General features: G+C 41.1%; 1 long non-coding RNA gene across 1 annotated transcript; it reads right to left on the bottom strand.

Annotated features, from left to right (window-relative positions):
* Positions 1-994: 994 nt before the first annotated feature.
* LOC110927827 lies at positions 995-11,543 on the bottom strand. The gene is made up of 2 exons (XR_002585935.2): positions 11,394-11,543; positions 995-1,555 (listed from the first exon to the last, which is right to left on the bottom strand). It is a non-coding gene; the product is annotated as an uncharacterized LOC110927827 (long non-coding RNA).
* Positions 11,544-17,488: the final 5,945 nt, after the last annotated feature.

Genomic DNA, 17,488 nt, shown 5'->3' on the forward strand with positions numbered 1-17,488 from the left:
TTTTCACGTTTTACGTGTCGGTTTTTCACGTTTTACGCCCCGGGTTTTTTACGTTTTACGCGTCGGTTTTTTTACGTTAACGTTTTTTTACGTTTTACGCGCCGGTTTTTTTACGTTCTACGTAAAACTTTTTACGTTTTACTAAAAAAAATTACGTTTTACGTTTTACGTAAAACTTTTTACGTTTTACGTAAAACTTTTTACGTTTTACGTAAAACTTTTTACGCTTGACGTTTTTTACGTTTTACGTTAAAAAGGTTTACGGTTTGCGTTAAAAAGTTTACGGTTTAATTTTTTTTTTACAAAATTTTTTTTACATTTTACGTTTTACGTTAAAATTTTTTACATTTTACGTTTTACGGTTTAAAAAGTTTACGGTTTTACGTTTTACGTTAAAATTTTTACATTTTACATTTTACATTTTACGTTTAACGTAAAAAGTTTTACGTTTTACGTAAAAAATTTACGTTTTACCTAAAAAGTTTTTGTTTTACCTAAAAAGTTTACGTTTTACGTAAAAAGTTTACGTTTTACGTAAAAAGTTTACCCAAAAATGAACGCACTCAGAAATGGCAAACTCGGGAGGTGTCTCAGATATATCGTTATCATCATCGACTAGGGGGAAAAATAAAAAAACAACAACATCAAAACAAAGTGTATCTCGAAAAAAAATCGGGTTAAAAAAAACGAAGTTTTGGCTCAGATTTCCCGATAATCAGAGGCTGCAAAGTGGGGTTGCAGGTTCAAAAACCTACCCTCCACCGTCCTTGCCGCGCCATCGTCATCAAAATATGCGTTTTTTTTTTTCATCATCGCCGCCCAAATCCAAAAACGAATCAAACCCCACATAGTTCACTGTTCGAAGATCTACCAAAAAGCACCAGCAAAACCCACAGATTCAATCATTCAAAAATATCCCAGATTCAAACATTCAAACAATAAAAAAATCACCAGCAAAACCCACAGCAAAACCCACTGTTCAAAACATTCAAAGTCACCACCAAAAACCCAGCAAAAATCACTGTTTGAAAACATTCAAAACCATTCAAAAGTTCACAGATTCAAACATTCAAACAATCAAAAAATCACCAGCAAAAAACATTAAAAGAGCATACCAAAAATATCTAACCAAACACCACCACCGCCGCCGTGAAAACCCCACCACTGCCACCACCGTCTCCGACAGTCCTCACCACCACCACCGTCTCCGTTTACATCAAAAACCACCAACACAGTCGCCGCCAAAACCCATTTTCTCCACGACTGAAAAACCTGCAAACCCCCATCTCCCTTCACTCGAAACCCCAAGTCGCACAAACGACCACCACTTGGCCGCTCGGAATCGTTGCTGAAACATCCGATCCGTGGTTGAATCTATATGATGAAGCGAGGGAGATGAAGGGTTGCGGCTCACCGGAGAAGATGGGGGGGGGGGTGTATGAGTTCCAGTCGGCGGCGATTACTGTGCAGAAAATTTCGAAGGGGGCGATTACGGTATAGACGGAGGGGAGAGGGTGTTTGGCAGGGGGGTTGTCGCCGGAAATCAGGGGGCGATCTCCTTTGTGACAACTCGGACTTTAGACTTGCTTTAATGTAACGTTACGTGCTTACGAGAACTGAATTATATGATTTAATGAATGTTTTGGTTTTATGTGTATCATGTGTGCATGTATGTATTGAACCGCACAACTTGATCCGATCGCATAACACTACAATCGAGTGCACAAGCCCTTTGGGCCACACCTTGTTCACGGACCCATTAGGCAGCCGAGTGGGCTCGGCCCACTCCCCACTCGCAAACACAAAACCAAGAGCAGGGGTTTGATTCTATTGTTTTTTTCAAAACACATAACACACACAACCCTAGGCTCTCTCTCTCGTTTTACTTGGAACCCGACGGCACAAGACCATCCGATCATCCTCTTGTTCGGATCACCCTTCTTTACTCGTAATCGGTTAGTGTTTTGTTTATGCTTTCGTGTTAAGTGATGTTATGATTTCATGTTTAGACTAAACCGATTAAAATTGCATGATAATGAACTAGGGCCGGTTCGATTATGTTGTTATGTTTGGTCCTCGGATTAATCATTATGATGATAAATATAATCAGATTTGTAATTGTGGTTAACTTAGAATCGGATGTATTGATATAAAGAAATCGGCTGTTATGGGATAATGTGTTAATCGGCTCCATGTTTGTTAAAAATCGGATATGCTTATGTGTTTTTGGACAAGTGTTCTTGATTATGTGTTATTAGAGTTCATATGAATTGAGATGGAACTGCCCTGTTTAATCGATAATTTGGTTAATTGATTTGTGGAAACTGTTAATTGATTGTTAATCATGGAAACTGATAATGATAAATTGATTTGCATAAAGGCGTGTAACTGTTGTGCATGAAATCAGGAAAGTTGTTGCAGATTGATAGACTTAGCATGGTTGCGAGTCCAATTGCGACTCGAAACCTCACACCACACAGCAGCACGAGCCGAAACCACGGTTGCGAGTCCCGTTGCGACTCGTAACCAGACCATGACAAGCCGAGATCACCATTGCGACTCGTAACCTCCCGTTGCGACTCGTAATCTTCTATTGCAACTCGAGATCGCTGGTTGCGACTCGAGGCCCGTTAGTTCGTACTCTGTTTGGGCCTACACCGTCACGAGCCCAACCTATTGGGCCAAATGATTGAACTTATGACTGTTATGTTATTGGACTGCTTATATGTTTGGGCCGATATGTTATTTGGGTGAATGTTATGTGGGCTGATTGTCTTTCGGGCTTAGACATTGGATCGCACAAGTTTAATATGTGGTATATAATTGGGCCGGGTTATGTTGGGCCGAGATTAGAACACACAAGTTATGTTCTTGACTGCTAGGTGTTACCATGTTCTATAAGTGCTCGAAACATGTTAACTTATATGTTTTATACGTGCGTTACGTGTACTACCTTAGTCAAAACCTGACTTGTATAATAACCATGATAGGACGTGGTTGACCATTTACTTGCTACCTGTACTCTTTGTGTATCTGCCGAGCAAACCAAGGTGAGTTCACACAGCCAAGGCATGGGATTCCCGGGTTGGGAATTGGGTTGGATATGTTGATATTGAAAGAGTTACTCGTACTTACGCATTCACTAGACTATAGACCATCGTCCTCAGGATAGTCAGGACACGTTACGTAAAGCCTACGTAACCCAGTATTTGCCATTTGTCTCCCGGGTCGGGAGGACACGTTACGTAAAGCCTACGTAACCCAATACCTTCTACTGTCTTCCGGGTCGGAAGGACACGCTGCGTAAAGCCTACGTAGCCCCCACGCGTACCACTGTCCTCGGGGAAGGGCACGTCACGTAAAGCCTACGTGACCCAGTACGTATTCCTGTTCTCGGTAAAGAAGAACACATGGTTGGAAGTTAGTCTAGTAAGTACCCCTAATGAGAAGCCCTCATTAGTAAGGATAAACGTGGGAAGCCCCCACCGGTAATATATACACAAGGTTTGGGAAGCCCCCACCTTTAGTACATACTAGCATGGGAAGCCCCCACTAGCTAAACTTACGCACTATGTTATGAAATTACTTTCTGTGAACTCGCTCAACTAGTTTGTTGATTATTTGCTGCATGCCTTGCAGGACCTTAGGTACATTATTGGAGCTTGCACAGGGAGGAGCAGGTCGTTGTGGGATTTGGATCATGAACGATATTCGAACTTATAATTATTTCGAGATTACATTACTATGCTTCCGCTACTTAAACAATGTTTGGCTTTGAAACATCAATCGTGTCATGATGAACTACCTTAATTACTTTTATTATTATTAAATGTTATGTTTGATATGATTGATGGCTTGATCCTGGTCAGTCGCGCTCCCAAGCGGTGATACTCCGCGTGTGGATTTTGGGGGTATGACAGATTGGTATCAGAGCCATTGGTTATAGAGAACTTGGTTTTAATATGGGAAAACGTTTTTATTAAAACCAGACTATAACCAGAACAGTGCTCTCAACGAACCACAACGACGCTTCGCTCCACGTGCAAGACTCGACATCCTAGGTAATGAGGTTTATGTTTATTGCCTGTTTGCTAGAACTGCTTAGAACTTTGCTCGCATTACGTTTAGATACACATGATACTATAGCATGAGAATCCCTATGTGCTTACACTTTTCTGTCATCGCCCTACTCGCGAACCACTCTCACTCACGTTACTTTTTAGATCATGTCTGGACGAATCAACATGACTCAAGCCCAGCTAGAGGCTCTCGTTCAAGCTCAAGTTGCTGCGGCAGTTGCAGCAGCTCAAGCAGGTAGTATATCCTGCAGTATAGGCACACACTAGGATCTTTGGATCCTACATTAACTCTCGTATTTAACTTTGCCCTATTCGTACACAATAGGTCAACCAGCGCAGCAAGTGTGCACCTTTAAGAACTTCATGGACTGTCGTCCAAGTACCTTCAGCGGCACCGAGGGGGCAGTGGGACTCCTCCACTGGTTTGAAAAGCTAGAGTCAGTATTCGAAATGTGCGAGTGCCCTGAGGCTCGCAAGGTCAAGTTTGCCACTGGCACCTTGGAAGGAATCGCGCTAACCTGGTGGAATGCGCAGGTGCAAATTCTTGGGTTGGCAGCTGCTAACGCCACACCCTGGAACGATTTTAAGGAACTTATCAAGAGGGAATATTGCACGCGTGAAGATATACACAAGCTGGAAGACGAGCTGTATAACCTGAAAATGGTTGGGTCAGAGATCGAAGCGTATACTAAACGGTCGAATGAGCTGGCCGTACTGTGCCCAACTATGGTAGACCCTCCATACAAGCGCATCGAGATGTATCTCAAGGGGTTGGCACCAGAAATCCAGAGCCACGTTACCTCGGCTAACCTTGACAACATCCAGGAAATCCAGCGTCTCGCTCATCGCATCACCGACCAGGCAGTGGATCAAAATAAACTGCCTAAGCGTGTCAGCGCTACTGCTACAGTCACTCCTTCAGCTACTCCTGCTACTACTAGCGAAAGCAAAAGAAAATGGGATGGAGATTCCAGCAGGGGTTCAGCGACTGTTCAGCCACAAGCTCAACAGCAGAAGATTGACCACTACCAGAGCCCCAGTCAGCAATCCTCTGGTGGTCACAGACAGAGGAGATATCAGGGAAGTCAACCTAAGTGCCACAATTGCCACAGACATCACAATGGCCCCTGTAACAAGGGTCGTTGTCAAAGGTGTCTTAAGATGGGTCACGAGGCCAAAGACTGTAGAAGTCCACGGCCTGCAAATCAGAATCAGCAGCCTCAGCAACCAGCTCCACAAAACCAGCAGCAGCAGCAGCAGCCACAGCGTGGAAACCGGGGATGTTTCCAGTGTGGGGCTGAAGGTCATTACAAACGCGATTGCCCTCAGTTGAACCAGAACCAGAACCGCAACAACAACAACAACCAGGGCAATGGGCATAACAACGGCGGGAACAACAACAATAATGGCAACGAGGCAAGAGGTCGAGCTTTCGTTTTGAGAAGAGGAGACGCAGTGAACGATCCCAATGTGGTTATGGGTAAGTTTCTCCTCGACAATATTTACGTTACTGTTTTGTTTGATTCGGGTGCGGATACGAGCTATATGTCTGTGAAAATGTGTCAACTGCTAAAACGTGCACCAACACTTTTACCCACCAAACATGTAGTAGAGTTAGCTAACGGTAAAAGTCTAGAAGCCACGCACGTAGTTCAGGGTTGTAATCTTATCCTAGCTGGCCAAGCCTTCTCTATTGATCTCATTCCCATAGTTTTGGGTAGTTTCGACGTCGTGATTGGGATGGATTGGCTATCTCAACACCAGGCGGAAATCTTATGCAGTGAGAAGATCATTCGTATTCCTCGTTCTGGTCAAGAACCTCTTGAAGTCCAAGGCGACAAGAGTGGTGCTGTGGTCGGCATCATCTCTTTCTTGAAGGCTCAGAAATGCTTACGAAAGGGGCACACTGCCATTCTGGCACTCGTTACAGACGCATCAGCCAAAGAAAAGAAATTGGAGGATATTCCAATTGTACGCGATTACCCTCAGGTGTTTCCTGAAGACTTACCTGGCTTACCGCCTCATCGACAGGTCGAATTTCAAATCGAGCTCGCTCCAGGAGCAGCACCCATAGCTCGCGCACCGTATCGTCTAGCTCCATCAGAATTGGAGGAATTGTCAAAGCAGCTACAAGAGCTCTTGGAAAAGGGTTTCATTCGTCCAAGCTCTTCGCCTTGGGGAGCTCCAGTACTATTTGTGAAAAAGAAAGACGGTACGTTCAGAATGTGCATCGACTACCGTGAACTCAACAAGGTGACGGTGAAGAACCGTTATCCTCTTCCACGCATAGACGACTTATTCGACCAGTTACAAGGGTCGTGTTACTATTCGAAGATAGACTTGAGGTCTGGTTATCATCAGCTGAGAGTCCGGGATGAGGACGTCTCCAAGACAGCCTTCAGAACTCGTTACGGTCACTACGAGTTTCTTGTCATGTCGTTCGGGTTAACGAACGCGCCTGCCGTATTTATGGATCTTATGAACAGGGTGTGCAAACCCTATCTTGACAAGTTCGTCATTGTTTTCATCGACGACATTCTGATCTACTCCAAGAGTCAGGAGGAACACGAGCAGCATCTTCGCCTTATTTTGGAACTCCTTCGGAAGGAACAGCTATACGCTAAGTTTTCGAAATGCGACTTCTGGCTTCGTGAAGTCCACTTTCTAGGCCACGTAGTGAACAAGGATGGGATCCATGTCGATCCATCCAAGGTAGACTCGATCAGGAACTGGCCTGCACCACGAACGCCAACGGAAATACGCCAATTCTTGGGCTTGGCGGGTTACTACAGACGGTTTATTAAAGACTTTTCGAAGATTGCACAGCCGCTTACGTTACTGACACAGAAGGGTGTTACCTATCGCTGGGGAGAGCCCCAGGAGACTGCTTTTCAGCACCTAAAGGATAGGCTTTGCAGCGCACCTATTCTCTCATTACCAGAGGGCACGGATGACTTCGTGGTTTATTGTGATGCATCCATTCGGGGACTTGGATGTGTGTTAATGCAGCGCGACAAGGTTATTGCTTACGCTTCACGTCAACTCAAGGTTCATGAACGGAACTACACGACGCACGATTTAGAGCTGGGAGCTGTTGTGTTCGCGCTTAAGATATGGCGACACTACCTGTACGGTACCAGGTGCACGATTTACACCGATCACAGGAGTCTCGAGCATATCCTTAAGCAGAAGGATTTGAATATGCGTCAACGGCGATGGGTCGAGTTACTGAACGATTACGAATGCGCTATCAAGTACCATCCAGGCAAAGCCAACGTTGTGGCTGATGCCCTCAGTCGGAAAGACACTTTACCTCGGCGCGTGCGAGCGCTACAGCTTACAATTCAGTCTAGCCTTCCTACAAAGATACGAAATGCTCAGATAGAAGCATTGAAGCCCGAAAACGTCAAGGCTGAAGCCTTACGCGGCTCACGACAGCAAATGGAACAGAAGGCAGACGGCGCTTACTACGTAACGGGGCGTATTTGGGTCCCACTTTATGGCGGTCTACGCGAACTTGTAATGGACGAAGCACACAAATCTCGCTACTCGGTACATCCAGGGTCGGACAAAATGTACCACGACATCAGCACTACTTATTGGTGGCCTAGTATGAAGGCCCACATTGCTACGTACGTTGGAAAGTGCTTGACCTGTGCGAGAGTCAAGGTTGAATATCAGAAACCAGCTGGCCTACTTCAGCAGCCTAAGATACCTCAGTGGAAATGGGAAGAAATTTCCATGGATTTCGTTACAGGCCTACCTAGATCCCAGCGTGGGAATGATACCATATGGGTGATCGTGGATCGACTCACCAAGCCTGCACACTTCCTACCTATAAAGGAAACGGATAAGTTCTCCACTCTCGCAGACGTCTATCTTAAGGAAGTTGTTTCGAGGCACGGGGTGCCCACGTCCATCATTTCGGATCGCGATGCACGATTCACGTCAGAGCTTTGGCAAGCGATGCACAAATCTTTCGGCTCACGATTAGACATGAGCACAGCATATCATCCTCAGACGGATGGGCAGTCTGAGCGAACGATTCAAACACTCGAAGACATGCTTCGGGCGTGCGTTATCGATTTCGGCAACGGCTGGGAAAAGCATCTCCCTTTGGTGGAGTTCTCGTATAATAATAGTTATCACACCAGCATTCAAGCCGCTCCATTCGAGGCATTGTATGGGCGTAAATGCCGGTCACCTCTCTGTTGGGCAGAGGTGGGGGATAGTCAGATTACGGGTCCAGAGATCGTAGTGGACGCCACAGAAAAGATCGCACAGATACGACAACGCATGGCGGCAGCACGCGACCGTCAGAAAGCCTACGCGGACAAGCGTAGAAAGCCATTGGAATTTCAGGTCGGGGACCGGGTTTTACTAAAAGTCTCACCCTGGAAGGGTGTGGTACGTTTTGGCAAACGGGGCAAACTGAATCCGCGGTACGTCGGACCATTCGAAATCAAAGAAAAGATTGGCAAAGTAGCATACAAGCTAAACCTACAAGCTGAACTCGGGGCAGTTCACAATGTCTTTCATGTGTCGAACTTAAAGAAGTGCCTATCAGATGAAACCCTCATCATTCCTTTTAAGGAACTCACTATCGACGAGCGGTTGCAGTTCGTCGAGGAACCAGTTGAAATCACGGACCGGGATGTGAAGGTCCTCAAAAACAAGAGAATCCCTCTTGTTCGAGTTCGTTGGAACTCCAAACGTGGCCCAGAGTACACCTGGGAACGCGAAGACAGGATGACAGAAAAGTACCCTCAGTTATTCGGAACCAATACAACCACTACTGAGGCTGAAGCTACTACTTCGGAATTTCGGGACGAAATTCCAGATCAACGGGGGGAGGATGTGACACCCCAGGAAAACCAGTGAACGATTGAACTTACCTAGCTTCCTCAGTGAGTGCATACCAAATTTCGGGACGAAATTTCCAATTAGTTGGGGATAATGTGACAACTCGGACTTTAGACTTGCTTTAATGTAACGTTACGTGCTTACGATAACTGAATTATATGATTTAATGAATGTTTTGGTTTTATGTGTATCATGTGTGCATGTATGTATTGAACCGCACAACTTGATCCGATCGCATAACACTACAATCGAGTGCACAAGCCCTTTGGGCCACACCTTGTTCACGGACCCATTAGGCAGCCGAGTGGGCTCGGCCCACTCCCCACTCGCAAACACAAAACCAAGAGCAGGGGTTTGATTCTATTGTTTTTTTCAAAACACATAACACACACAACCCAAGGCTCTCTCTCTCGTTTTACTTGGAACCCGACGGCACAAGACCATCCGATCATCCTCTTGTTCGGATCACCCTTCTTTACTCGTAATCGGTTAGTGTTTTGTTTATGCTTTCGTGTTAAGTGATGTTATGATTTCTTGTTTAGACTAAACCGATTAAAATTGCATGATAATGAACTAGGGCCGGTTCGATTATGTTGTTATGTTTGGTCCTCGGATTAATCATTATGATGATAAATATAATCAGATTTGTAATTGTGGTTAACTTAGAATCGGATGTATTGATATGAAGAAATCGGCTGTTATGGGATAATGTGTTAATCGGCTCCATGTTTGTTAAAAATCGGATATGCTTATGTGTTTTTGGACAAGTGTTCTTGATTATGTGTTATTAGAGTTCATATGAATTGAGATGGAACTGCCCTGTTTAATCGATAATTTGGTTAATTGATTTGTGGAAACTGTTAATTGATTGTTAATCATGGAAACTGATAATGATAAATTGATTTGCATAAAGGCGTGTAACTGTTGTGCATGAAATCAGGAAAGTTGTTGCAGATTGATAGACTTAGCATGGTTGTGAGTCCAATTGCGACTCGAAACCTCACACCACACAGCAGCACGAGCCGAAACCACGGTTGCGAGTCCCGTTGCGACTCGTAACCAGACCATGACAAGCCGAGATCACCATTGCGACTCGTAACCTCCCGTTGCGACTCGTAATCTTCTATTGCAACTCGAGATCGCTGGTTGCGACTCGAGGCCCGTTAGTTCGTACTCTGTTTGGGCCTACACCGTCACGAGCCCAACCTATTGGGCCAAATGATTGAACTTATGACTGTTATGTTATTGGACTGCTTATCTGTTTGGGCCGATATGTTATTTGGGTGAATGTTATGTGGGCTGATTGTCTTTCGGGCTTAGACATTGGATCGCACAAGTTTAATATGTGGTATATAATTGGGCCGGGTTATGTTGGGCCGAGATTAGAACACACAAGTTATGTTCTTGACTGCTAGGTGTTACCATGTTCTATAAGTGCTCGAAACATGTTAACTTATATGTTTTATACGTGCGTTACGTGTACTACCTTAGTCAAAACCTGACTTGTATAATAACCATGATAGGACGTGGTTGACCATTTACTTGCTACCTGTACTCTTTGTGTATCTGCCGAGCAAACCAAGGTGAGTTCACACAGCCAAGGCATGGGATTCCCGGGTTGGGAATTGGGTTGGATATGTTGATATTGAAAGAGTTACTCGTACTTACGCATTCACTAGACTATAGACCATCGTCCTCAGGATAGTCAGGACACGTTACGTAAAGCCTACGTAACCCAGTATTTGCCATTTGTCTCCCGGGTCGGGAGGACACGTTACGTAAAGCCTACGTAACCCAATACCTTCTACTGTCTTCCGGGTCGGAAGGACACGCTGCGTAAAGCCTACGTAGCCCCCACGCGTACCACTGTCCTCGGGGAAGGGCACGTCACGTAAAGCCTACGTGACCCAGTACGTATTCCTGTTCTCGGTAAAGAAGAACACATGGTTGGAAGTTAGTCTAGTAAGTACCCCTAATGAGAAGCCCTCATTAGTAAGGATAAACGTGGGAAGCCCCCACCGGTAATATATACACAAGGTTTGGGAAGCCCCCACCTTTAGTACATACTAGCATGGGAAGCCCCCACTAGCTAAACTTACGCACTATGTTATGAACTTACTTTCTGTGAACTCGCTCAACTAGTTTGTTGATTATTTGCTGCATGCCTTGCAGGACCTTAGGTACATTATTGGAGCTTGCACAGGGAGGAGCAGGTCGTTGTGGGATTTGGATCATGAACGATATTCGAACTTATAATTATTTCGAGATTACATTACTATGCTTCCGCTACTTAAACAATGTTTGGCTTTGAAACATCAATCGTGTCATGATGAACTACCTTAATTACTTTTATTATTATTAAATGCTATGTTTGATATGATTGATGGCTTGATCCTGGTCAGTCGCGCTCCCAAGCGGTGATACTCCGCGTGTGGATTTTGGGGGTGTGACATCCTTCTCCGATCTTTCTCTCATCTAGATGGTGGATTTGAAGAGAGAGAGTATGCAGAGATTTAAAAATGAATGGTATCATCAATGGAGTTTTATAAAGGAAAATAGAGAGAGAGTCTGTATTGAAAAGAAAGAGAGAGAGAGATTAATGGAGAGATGAAGATGGATATTGTCTGCGTGATATAAATTTCAAAGAAAGAGAGAGGAGAGAGGAGAGAGGGTGTGAATTAAATGAAGAGAGAGGGGTGAGATTAGACATTTAGGGTAAATGACCAAACTACCCTTTTCGTTGGCTGATTGTGATTGGTGGAGAGTGGTTCTCATGTTTCTTACAACTGGAGGTGGTTTTCATTTTAGCGGCTCCCTATATATATATATATATATATATATATATATATATATATATATATATATATATATATATATAGTTGACGCGAAACTCGAAAACTAATTAAAAAAACTAAAAAACATACCAATTTTTTTTGCGTACCAATTTTCGCTATTTAAACCATATAAAAAACTTTAAAAAAAAAATTTGTAGTGCACATGTGTAATAGTACACATGTGTATGTGTACTACACATGTAAATTATTACACATGTGCACTACAAATTTTTTTTTTTGTTTTGAATTTTTTTATATACAAAAACTAGTGAGTTTTAATAAAGAATTGAAAAAAAAAATTTGTGTGTTTTTTAGGCTTTTTTAGTTAGTTTTCGAGTTTTCGCGTTAAAAGTGGTTTTCATTTGAACCATCCCATATATATATATATATATATATGGTTGGCTATATAGAAAACCTTAAAAATTTTAAGAAACCCTAGAAACCCAACCTCCCGATATTTTTTGAAAAAAATAACACATGTAATATCCATGTTTTTAAGAGTTTTGGGCAAAAAAAAAACAAAAAAAGCGCCGAAGGAATGTTTTTAAAAAAAAATAAACAAGTTTCAGCATTTTTTGTCTAACACATGTTAGTCACAAAAGTTGATGAAATTTGTTTATTTTTAAAAAAAAAAAATCCTTCGGCGCTTTTTTGTTTTTTTGGCCCAAAACTCTTAAAAACATGTATATTACATGTGTTATTTTTTTCAAAAAAAAAATGTCAGGAGGTTGGGTTTTCTAGGGTTTCTTAAAATTTTTAGGGTTTTTTGTCTAGCATTAGCCTATATATATATATAGAGTGGGGATCCTACGGAAAGTGTGTTTCTCCTAAAAAGTGTAAAAAGTCATAAAACACAATAATTTCAGGCATAAAACACACCTAAAACTCACAAATAATAGAATGAATATTACTAAAACACCATATTCAAACTCTAATAGTCCATAAAAACTTCAAACACACCATCGTAGAACTATGAATATAAAACACACAATGCTAAACAACATAAAACACACTAATATTTGTCATTCCACAATCAGAGCCTTAACATCTAAAACACAACACAAAACCCACATACATGATGTTTTAGTAATCTTCATCATATTATTTGTGGGTTTTTGGTGTGTTTTATGGTTGATATTATGGTGTTTTATGACTTTTTACACTTTTTAGGAAATTTGGACTTTCTGGCCAACTCCTATCCTATATATATATATATATATATATATATATATATATATATATATATATATAGGGGAAGGTTCATTTGAGAAGAAAAATTAATTGAGAAGAAAAAGAACAAAGGGTATAATTGTAAAACATTATATACTTTTTCATTTATCTCATTTATTATCATCTTTGACTAATTAATTAGTCATAAAAACAATCATTCTTCACACTAATGTTTTTTTACTACACACATCAAAAGTTACCCTACACCTTTCGGAATTTACCCTACACATGTTGAAATTTATCCTACACAACCCGTAATTTATCATATACAAATTGTAATTTATCCTACACTCTAAATTATTTTATTTTATTTTTTTTAAAATATATATTTTGAAGATAAGTTACAAATTTTAATGTAGTTACCTATTAAAGATGAATACTACTAATTAATGATCTTTGTAGGTTTACCATATTACCCTTATAGTAACATTAAATACTTATATTATATGAAGTAAAATGAAGGATTTTTATTGGTTGAAATTTCTTCTTTTTTCTTGTTACAAAAAGTTTCTTCTCATTTGAACTCTCCACTATATATATATATATATATATATATATATATATATATATATATATATATATATATATATATATATATATAGGAGAAGGTTTAAATGAGAACGCTAAATATTGTGAGAAACGTGAGAACAAATGAAAAAACTGCGAGAACTTGGTCAAAAACAATTCAAATTCAAAAAAATTTTCTACACTTATCATTATTATTCGAAAATGTTAAAACTTTAATTTACACGTTTAAATTTTCGTGAATTCGTAAATAAAGAAAATTTACACATGTGTAAGTTTGCCATTTACACATGTGTAAATCTGTTATATTTACACATGTGTAAAAAATCTAAAAATAGTGATTTTGAAAGGAGAAATAAATTATTTGATGTTGTAAATTCTTTCTTTGATGTTGTATCTTAATTACAATGAGGTCTGTATTAAAAAAAAATTGGTTTTGATTGGTTTTTTCATTCGTTCTCACGATTCTCGCAATATTTAGCGTTCTGAAGATAACTCTCCCCTATATATATAGGAGAAGAATCCGTTAGGAACCACCCTTTATTGAGAGAACTAAGTGTGAACAGAACAAAAAATACCTAAAAATCAAAAAACACTCAAAAAAAATTTTTTATACAAAAATCGCTATATTTCGTCACAAAAAAAAAAACAGAAAAAAATCGAGTAACAATTATCCATGCACATGTGCATATGTATCATTTCTTTGACAAATTCCATAATACCTTACTAATATCAAACAATTGCACTTTCATTTACAATACCATTCATAATACACTACTTTTTACATTAACAATATTAGAAATACAAATGTGCATCTATATGTATGAACATGTTATAACGTGTTTTGGTACACCACTTTGAATACACTTTCCCTTTCATCTATCATACCATCCATAATACATTACTATTACCTCCTACCATCTTTCAAACCCTCTTGTGGTTGAGGCTACTGTGGGAACATTACAAACGAGCAGAGTATACATAGACACTGGTGCTGCCACCGAAATCATGTTTGAAAAGTTCTTCAACCGTTTGAGCAATGAAGAACGTTCAAGGCTTCAACCCTCTGGGACCTCCATAAAAGGTATTGCCGATATACCCCTTAATCCTTTAGGGCAACTAACACTTGATGTTCGTTTCAGCAAAGGTCAGAAGGAGAGAGTCCAACCACTCACTTTTTTGGTTATCAATATACCTTCAAACTATGATGTGATCATTGGAAGGCCGGGACAGTGTGCATTCTATATGGCTGTGTCAGTTGGCCATGGCACTGTCAAATTTCCTACCGAGAGGGGAATAGCAACCCTTCAACCTACTCAGGAGGCCTACATGGTTGAAGGTGAAAGTTCCAAAAGTGAAGAAGACAAGTAAAGGTTAATCATAAATCCTAAGTACCCTGAGCAGAGGATAAGGGTCAATCCAAGCCTTCCACAAGAAACCCTCTCATATCTTGAAATGTTGTTGACGCATTATAGCGATGTCTTTGCTTGGTGCCCGGAAGATATGACAGGCATCCCTCGAAGCATTGCTGAACATGAGTTGAGAATACCACCTGATGTCAAGCCTGTTGTCCAAAAGAAACGAAGTCTAGCCCCTGAAAGAAGCTTGGCTGCATGCCAAGAGGTTGAAAAGCTTGTGTCAACCGGCATCCTCCGAGAAGTCAAGTATCAATCCTGGGTTGCAAACCCGGTCATGGTTCGAAAGCCAGACAATTCTTGGAGAATGTGTATAGACTTCAAGGATCTTAACATCGCTTCTCCCAAAGATTGTTACCCGTTACCAGAAATTGATCTCAAGGTTGAATCCCTCACCGGTTACCCTTTCAAGTGTTTTCTTGATGCTTACAAGGGTTACCATCAAATCCTCACGAAGGAAGAAGATGAAGAGAAGCCCGCGTTCCACACAGACAAAAGGGTCTTTTGTTACCAAAAGATGCCTTTTGGCCTCAAAAACGCTGGAGCAACCTACCAACGTCTAGTTGACAAAGCTTTTGCAAGTCAAATTGGTAGAAACATGGAGGCATATGTCGACGACTTGGTGATCAAAAGCAAAACGGAATATCAAATGCTCGATGACATTCAAGAAACCTTCAAGAACCTAAGGAAGGTCAACATGAAACTCAACCCTGAGAAATGTTCATTTGGGTTTGAGGAAGGCAAATTCCTGGGGCATATTGTGGGAAAACAAAGCATTAAGGCTAATCCAAACAAGGTGAAAGCTGTTGATATTCACCAAATTATACATACTTTATTCCCCCATTTTATGCGTTTTCGGCCTTAAAACCGTTAATCGGATACTGAATCAGGTATACTTTTGTTTACAGGCCTAAAACAGCATGCCAAACAAGAAGATGATGAAAACGAGGACTTTCCGGACGAAACGACAAAGCTGCGAACATTCTGTGAAGATTCTGACCTGGGCATTTGGCACAGTCGTGCGACTCATGGAACGACCGTGCGGATCCGACAACTGAGCCCAGCCCGGCAGTGCACGCTAGTGCGATCTGGAGTGCAAGACAATCCCGGCAATGCACGACCCTGCAATTGTACGAACGGTCGTGCGGATGCGATGTCCAGCCCAACTCCGGAGATGCACGCCTGTTCAGAAGCTCGTGCCACCCTTAGCCGGAGATGCACGATCGTGCCACCAATGGAACGGTCGTGCGAGATCGAAGACCGGTCAAGATAAGATGATGTCACACGGTATGGTGAACAGTGATTCAAAAAGTGAACGGTCGTGCACTTTATTGGCACGACCGTGCGATCGCAACATGTTATAAAAAACAGACAGCAGCATTCTGTTCGAAATTCTAGACATTTTGGGAGCTTCACAGATGATTTTCAGGCTCCGGAGGCATTAGCTTTCACCCGGATTCAAGCCACATCGTGCCATTTAGCTCCGTTATCTTCCGGATTCTTAATCTAGTGCTTGTTTATGGTTTGATTCTCTAATCTTTCCATAATTTTGTTAATGTTTCAAGCACTTAGATTGATTATTATGTATTATTGTAAGCCTTTGGGTAAAAACACTAGAATCCCTTGCTTAGTTACAACCATTAGTATGTTAATTATGTTTGTAATGACACTTTGAAGCATTTTCTATGTTAATCTTTGATGATTAGTTTGCAACCTTGTTTATTGATGTTGATTTCTTGATTATAAGTAATTATCTTGGATGATTAGTATATGGTTAGTTGAGATAATTGAAAGATGAAGCTTAATTAATCATGTATTAGTAGACTTTGAACTTGGTTAACTAGTTTAACTTGGTTAAAATGTGTGCACTATGATACTAGAAATGGTTAGTGGTTTAATAAGGGGTAATTATTGTTAATCAAGAAAGCTTTCCTTCACGTAAGGGCCTTAACGGGTTAAATGGTGTTGTTATGAATTCTTGCCATGAATTGTTAGCTTAGTTAGTAGTTTAGGCCAAAATTGCTATCTTGGTGAATTTATGTGCAAGATTTGTAAAATGAACTCGGTTGTGATTTAATCTAGTTTATGCTTATCTCGGTGGTTGCATTGTGCTTATCGATGTTACTTTCCTTGATTAAGTGAGGTTAGAAAACTCCTAACGGATGACTAACTTATCTTTAGGGGATTTTCATAGACATTTATCAATTGCATGTTAAAGAACAATTTTAGGTGGTTAAAGTGTAGGATCGGTTTCGACCTGAATGAGTCGTTCGGAAGAGCTCTCGTACGTTTCAGAGGCGGAAACTAAGAAACGCACTTGAAAACAGCTAGAAAATCACTTTAATCCTCTTTTATATTCAATTGACAATGTTTACAGCGAGAGGAAATACCGGCAGCACTTCGGTATCAACTGACCCTATCGTTCCAAATGTTGACAGTTTGAGATCTATTTATAGTACTCAACCTATCGTTTGAAACTCTTTCAAACGGTTACAATAACTTTCAAACGAAAGGCCCCAAACGGCCAAGCTTTCAAACGATT

The sequence above is a fragment of the Helianthus annuus genome, chromosome 3 (genome assembly GCF_002127325.2).
Source record: "Helianthus annuus cultivar XRQ/B chromosome 3, HanXRQr2.0-SUNRISE, whole genome shotgun sequence".
Classification (NCBI taxonomy): Eukaryota; Viridiplantae; Streptophyta; class Magnoliopsida; order Asterales; family Asteraceae; genus Helianthus; species Helianthus annuus.